Source organism: Triticum aestivum, chromosome 1B, assembly GCF_018294505.1.
Source record: "Triticum aestivum cultivar Chinese Spring chromosome 1B, IWGSC CS RefSeq v2.1, whole genome shotgun sequence".
Lineage (NCBI taxonomy): Eukaryota > Viridiplantae > Streptophyta > Magnoliopsida > Poales > Poaceae > Triticum > Triticum aestivum.
This window is the reverse complement of record NC_057795.1, coordinates 288,585,874-288,591,908: the sequence shown is the minus strand read 5'-3', so window position 1 is coordinate 288,591,908 and position 6,035 is coordinate 288,585,874.

Below are 6,035 nucleotides of genomic sequence, written 5' to 3'. Positions count from 1 at the left end.
AAATTCAAGACCACCGGGGTCAAGTTTCTTGTGTCTGAGCAATGCATTGAACAATGTGGCAAACCGCTTGTCGGAGAAAGCGAGACAACAATCTTGAAGATCATCAGCCAACTCCTTGATACCACATGCCCTATAGAAGTTTGCACAAAAGTGCCTCATGCACCATCGATGGTGCAACTTTGTATGTCCGGGAATGTCAACCACCACCGCATTTAGAATTCCTGGATGGCGATCCGATATGACACAAATTTCCCTTTCAGTCGGTAATACCCTTGTTCTCAATTGAAGCAAGAACCACTCCCAGTTATCATTGTTCTCCACCTCAACCAAAGCGAAAGCCAAAGGCAACACCCGGTTATTGGCATCACTTGCTATTGCAACTGTGACGCCCTTGATTTAATCGTACACTAATCATACACACAAAGGTGTATGATCAAGATCAAGGACTCACGGGAAGATATCGCAACACAACTCTAGACACAAATTAAAATAATACAAGCTTTATATTACAAGCCAGGGGCCTCGAGGGCTCGAATACATAAGCTCGAATACACAAGAGTCAGCGGAAGCAACAATATCTGAGTACAGACATAAGTTAGACAAGTTTGCCTTAAGAAGGCTAGCACAAAAGCATCTACGATCGAAAAGGCAAGGCCTCCTGCTTGGGAGCCTCCTAACTACTCCTGATCGTCGGCGGTCTTCACGTAGTGGTAGGCACCCTCGTGGTAGTAGCAGTCCTCGTCAAAGGTGGCGTCTGGATCCTGGGCTCCGACATCTGGTTGCATCAATCGGAAAGAAGAAGAAAGGGGAAAAAGGGGAAGAAAAGCAACCGTGAGTACTCATCCAAAGTACTCGCAAGCAAGGATCTACACTACATATGCAACATTATCAAAGGAAGACTGTATATGTGACTGGGCTGCAGAAACGCCAGAATAGAGAGAAGGCCTAGTCCTATCGAAGACTAGCATCTTCTGGAAATCACCATCTTGCAGCAAACAGGAGGGAGTAGAGTAGCATAAAGTAAAGTACTAGTAGTGTTATCAACCTCGGTCAGAGATTCTTTCTTGACTCCCTGCGAGAAAGCAATCCCAGAGCCATACTATCCAGTTCTCATCACAATCCAATTCTCATTGCAAGTATCTAGTTCTAGTTGTATCGATCGGGATACAACTCCAAGTGTCCGTTACCGTAGGACAGGCTATCGATAAATGTTTTCTTCCCTGCAGGGGTGCACCAACTTACCCAGCACGCTTGATTAACTCTGGCCGGACACACTTTCCTGGGTCATGCCCGGCCTCGGCCAAACAATACGCTGCAACCCGACCTAGGCTTAATAGAGAGGTCAGCACGCTGGACTAAACCTATGCCCCCAGGGGTCATGAGCCATCTCCCCGGAAACTCCTGCACGTTGCATGGGCGGCCGGTGAGCAGACCTAGCTACCTCCTTAAAAAAGGCAGGTGCTTACCAGTCCAACCCGGCGCGCACCGCTCAGTCGCTGACGTCTATTAAGCTTCGGCTGATGTATACGGCATAGAATGCCCATACTATGCCCACGTGATGGTTAGTGCTATCAGGCCAGAGGCCCCTTGGATCAAATATCCAAATCGTAGTGGATTAGGAACGCGCGGTAACAAGCAGAGACACACGAAAGATGTGACCCCGTTGCCCCATCTCGAGGACTTGCGGCAAGGCCTAGGAATGCCCGGCCAAGCCTCATAATTATCTCGCGGGCACCCTCTAGGTCAACCCGTATCCACTCGCGGGTACCCCTCAGGGTCGACCCGCCTTTCCAAGTAACAGTTGTAAAGTTCAAGTATATGCGTGTCCAAACATCACGGGGAAAACTCGAGGAATCACCCCCGGTGAATTCCACTCGATGTAATCATCAAGGTGAACGTAAGAGGAACCACCCCCGAGGTTCACACTTGAGGGGTTGCACGACAGAGTCGTATCGGAAGTGGTTAAGGCGGAATCACCCCTGATGACCACGACCGAATAGCTACACTACAGGGTTAACATCAGAAGTGTTGTAGAGGTCTCACCCTCGGCACTCGATAGTAACCTAGTAGTGTCGAGTAACTAAGGGAAAGTGATGTGCGGTGCCGGGGCCTGGTCTTCGATCCCGTTGATCGGGTCTTCAATGATGAAGCAGGGGCAACAAGGACAAGGTGGGTGTCACTGATGGATCACTAACCAACCTATACTAAGCAGCTTAGGATAAGCAGGTAAGGTACAACAGCAGATACAAAAGCAGGCTATGCATCGGAATAGGAGCAAACAATTACAGTAGCAAAATCTAATGCAAGTACGAGAGAATGGAATGGGCGATATCGAGATGATCAAAGGGGGGGCTTGCCTGGTTGCTCTGGCAAGGAGGGGTCATCATCGACGTAGTCGATCATAGGGGCAACATCGGTCTCGGGGTCTACCGGAGAGAAGAGGGGGAGGAAACAGTAAATATAAAGCAAACATAGCATAACAGGACAACAGGCAGAGCTAGACGTGTTCTAACGCAGTGCTACATGATACCGACGAGGGGGGAAGTCAACTGGGAATGTTTTCCCGGTTCCGGACCTGTGTCAAACAGATGACCGGAGGGGGAAAGTTCCATGTTCAGCATGCTAGGGGCATGTGACAGATGAACGGACCGCGTATCCGGATTCGTCACGTTTTTTTGAGCAACTTTCATGTAGAAAACATTTTCATCCGAGTTATGATTTATTTTCTATGATTATTCAAAGATTAAAGCATTTTCAGAAACTATTTAAAATAACAGAAAAAGGATTACTGCATCAGCATGATGTCAGCAATGCGTCAGCCGTCGGCTGGGCTGCTTCCTGGGTCAACTAATAGGTGGGACCCACCTGTCAGCCTCTCTGGGTTTAACAGAGGGTTTAACTAATCTAACAGAGGTAGTTAGGGGTGTGGGCCCCATTAGTCAGTGACTAATTAACTAATTAGTTTAGGTTTTAATTAAATATGGTTCAATTAGTTTAATCAACGAACGGGGGCCACTAGTGAGTGGCTGTAGCGCCACATCAACGTCGCTGACCCGGTCAATGAAGTCAACCCGGGTTAGGGGCCCACTAGTCAGTGTCACTGGGCGGGCCCCTGCTCCGCCACGGCGGACGCCAGCACCGGAAAATGCTCCGGCGAGCGCCGGACGCGGCATGGAGCTCCGGCAAGCTCGGATTTCGCGTTTGAAGGCCTGTTTTTGGCGCGGTTTGCTGCAATCGAACGGCCAGTGTCACGCGCGTCGAGTGGTGTGACCGTTTGGACTCGGGGGTGACCGGAGCTTCACCGGCGATGAGCGAAGGCGGCGTGGTTCTTCGGGTGCGAACAAAATGTGGCTCCTGGGGTGTTTTGAGAGAGCTAGGTGGTTGGGCGATTTCCTGGGCGCGCTAGGAGCATGACGATCAAGACGGCAGGGCTCGGGCGGCTGCGCTTCGAGCTGCACGCCGGCAATGGCGAACGGCAGCACGTGGCATCGGTGTCGGCTAGCTATGGGGCAGCAGCTCGCAAACGGAGGGGAAGAGGAGGGAGAGACGCTCACGTAGGGGCTCACGAAGGCCGGTGCTCAGTTTAGTAGTACTAGGAGTCGGGGGAGGTCGCTGGAGTTCCGAGGCGGCCGGAGAAGAGGACGATGACGACGCGGCAGCTACGGTGTTCCCCGACTCCAACCGAACGCACCAGGGGAAGGGGAGGACCCTGGTGGAGCTTGCGGTTGTAGTCAGCAGTCGCGGGGCCGCTGGTGGCCGGGGGAACGACGGAGCCGCGGTGGCGATGGAGTTCGGTGAGGGGGGGGAGGGGGCGAAGGGGATCTGGGGGAGAGGGAAAGGCAGGGGGACAGAGAGGCGGGAGTGGGGGTAGGTGAGGGGAAGGACTCAAGGCGTCCAGGGGCGTGGAGGCCTTATTCCCTCGCCGACGACGACGAGTGGGTTCGGCGGGGCTACGCCCCTATTCCAACCCCAGTTGGGGGAATAGGGAAGGGGACGGGCAGGGTGGATCTAGGCTGGCTTGGGTGGGTTAGGTGGGCCGGCCCAGGTGGGTTAGGTCCAGGGGGGTGCTGTCTCTCTCTCACTTTTGTTTTCTCTATTAGTTTTCTTTTCCTTTTAAACTTTCTGTTTCCAAAACTTTTCAGAACCAAAACAATTTTATAAATTATAAAACTTACACCTAAAATATCATCATGTTTTAGGCTACCGCCACAATTAGTTTAGCACTTAAATAAAACAGGTTAGCATTTTTACAAATTAAAAAGCATTTAAACAAATGTTATAAGCACTGTTTTAGCTAATTTAGTGCACTTAAACACTTTGTGAAAATGTTGGTTCAGTACCAATATTAGTTATGGGATTATTTGGCACAAGATGAATATTTCAGATTTCATGTCTGACAAATATGATTTTTTTTCTTTTTGACTTTAGATTGGATTTGAATTTGAATGGTGATTTGGATCAAGTGACGATTAGCAATAGTAATGTGATGACATGGCACCATTAATAAGGGATTACTGTAGCGTGACACTAGGGGTGTTACAGCAACCAATAAAGTGCCCTTGTATTGTCCCGTCAAGAACGTGCCATCAATGGCGATGACAGGCCGACAATGCTCAAAAGCCCTCACGCATTGCTCAAAGGCCCAAAATGCATGGCCAAATACTCGGACGTCCTCCCGCTGTGAATCAATGTTTGGTGCCCATGAGGCTCAACCACGTGAACCATGCTTGGGTTTGTGGCGGCCATAGCTAACAACAACCTAGGGAGTCGGTTGTATGCTTCCTCACAATTGCCATACAACATCTTGAATGCATCTTGCTTCGCCTTCCATGCCTTGCAGTACTTCACCTTGTAATGAAAGATGGCTTTCACAAGGTCAATGACACTCTTTATGCTCATTATTGGAAGTGTGGATATTTGGTTGGATAACCTGTAAGCAATGAACTCGGACGTGAGTTGTCTGTGTTGTTGGTACACAAGCTCGCCATCCGCATTCTTGTGTCGACACATGTGACTTGGCGTACAACTCACTATGCGCCAAGTGGGACCTCCTTTCCATGGCGTTGCACACACAATTCATGGACATCTTGGCACTTCACATTTAACCGTGTAACGCACTTTGACGTCCGAGTTGGCCACTTTATGTGGACGATAATGCATAACCGAGTAGTGGTCGAGCCACATCTTCAATTCCAAGAAGGATTGAAACTCACAACTAGGATATATCCCATTTTTGCCGTCTTCCAAATCACGGTGAGAACTTGGCCTAGCTCCAAGAGATATACATTTGCCATCATCTACACCGGCTTCATCCGCGAGACTAAGATCCTTGAACAATGGTGTCTTGTGATCCCGCCCGAATAGCTTCTAAATGCTTGGACCTCCTTGGGCGTGAACCCCTCCTCATCAACTTCTTCATCGGGACCATCGTCATCAGAATCCGATGCATATGCACGAGAAAAAGGGATGGATTGGTCCATTGTCTCTTGCACATGATATTTTTCGAGATCATCCACATTGTTGTCATGGAGATCAACTTCGTTGTCATCCTTCTCGTACTCATAATTGTCCTCTTCAAAAGCTTCATTTTGGTTGTTTGAAATCGGGCCCAACATTGGCCAAACTTGTTGCGTCAAATAAGGTTCACTAACTTGATCTTGGTTCATAGGTGGGGGAGTATTAGCAACCAACGGGGAGGGTTCCGGTTCAAATCCAAATGCAAACTAGACTCAACCTTTTTGGAGGCAAATAACTCAAGAGCCTTGTCTAGAGATTCTGCACCCGTTTCCTTGTATGCAACCCAACGTTGCTCCGACTTCACACGCATTGTCTTCCAACGGATGTGCATTCCAAAACCAACATTATGCCTTCCCTCGAACTCAACAACGTCACTTGGGTCCATCTAATTCAAATCCTTCCTCACTTGTTTCAAGACATCCGCATAGCTAGGACTACTCTCAAACACCATGTCAAGCTCGTTCGGGTCCGGCTCAACATTGCCTTTCAAAAGGCCTCTTTATCTACATGATGAACAT